Source organism: Galeopterus variegatus, unplaced genomic scaffold (genome assembly GCF_000696425.1).
Source record: "Galeopterus variegatus unplaced genomic scaffold, G_variegatus-3.0.2 Scaffold4776, whole genome shotgun sequence".
In the NCBI taxonomy this organism is placed as follows: domain Eukaryota; kingdom Metazoa; phylum Chordata; class Mammalia; order Dermoptera; family Cynocephalidae; genus Galeopterus; species Galeopterus variegatus.
Genome location: NW_007730887.1, coordinates 16741 through 18156, shown reverse-complemented (window position 1 = coordinate 18156; position 1416 = coordinate 16741).

Here is a 1416-nt window from a genome sequence, read left to right as displayed (position 1 = left end):
TGTTGTGCCCACCTGTAAAATGGTTGGGCCAGCTGCAATCAGCCCCTTTCCCAAAATAACCACTTGCTTAAGACCCCTGACATGAGGGACTCTGCATAAAGACAGGCAAAAGAGCCAATAGAAATGTTTGCTGCTTATCTACCCAAAAGGAGTACTTAAGGCTAGTTCTCCTTACATTTGTTTTCTCAGGATTTGGAACACACGTTCCCCCAAAGTCTGCCAGTAATAAATTACCTGACTTTTCCTTCTCACTGAGTGACTGCATCTCATTGGCAACTCCTTCCCATAACATTAGTGTGCATGAGCACACTAATGTATCTTTTTCTTTTGTTGCCATTGTGTGTTCTTGAGTTTGTGAAGCAGCCGCCTGGTACAGCTTGTGTCTAAAAACAGAGCATGTTTACTGTGCTGGCACCTGCTCAGTTTTTCTTTGGACTTTGCTGGTAGCAGTTGAGTTTTGGAGTTTCTCTGTGGACTGCTTAGCTCTTAGGTGTGTGTGCGCTGAATAAAGTCTACTCTTTCTTCAACCAAGCCTCCAAGGACCTTTTGGCCAGTTACCTAGCTCATAGACCTGCGTGTGAAGGGTTTGTGAATGGGTTCGAGGCGTCTGTGAGCTCCAGACCCTAGCTCTATCTCTCCAGTACTTCACTGTAGTTTTGTGAGTGAAGTTGGACATCTTTCCAAATGTCTCATCTGTGTGTGTGTCTGTATGTAATGTCTTTTTGTGTTGCCTTTTTTTCTATATGATTTTGGCCCTTTTCTCTCAATTTTAAGAGTTCTTTATATATTAGTCCATTATTTATTGTATACATTCCACATATTTTCTGCCAATTTNTTACTAGGAAGAGTAGATAAAGAAGAATGGACATGAAATTAACAATGCGGGAGGAAATTCTATTTAACAAGCCTATGCTAAGTGTTTTGTATTGATAATTTCATGTAGTTTTTAAAACAAATAGGATTGATTTTATTTTATTTCCATTTTATAGATGGAGATGTGGAGGCTGGAGTGGTTTAAGTGATAGTCTGGATTTGAATGGGCTCAGGTCTTCTAATTAGATAGTATGTGCTCTTTTAATGGAATCAGGCTGTCTGCAGGCAATATACTCAGCGTAGTCCCCTATAGTCATTATTCTTTTGAAAATTTAGTACAAACTTAGCAGGGTTCATTGAAAGCCCATTGTCTTCCCAGGTTCCATTAGATCCATTCTGAGGTTCCCTGAAGCCCTGCACTTGAAGGCCAGAGCTCATCTTCACTGACAAAAGATATTATCTGAGAGTGAAGAAGAAATCGGCTTTGGCTTAGCCTGGCCCAGGCTCCGAAGGCACCACGCTATGTGCATGAGTCTGAGTGAGCACCTAGGTTGAGCACATGACTAATGGGAGCCAGAAGAGCATGTTGTAAAGATTGGCCCC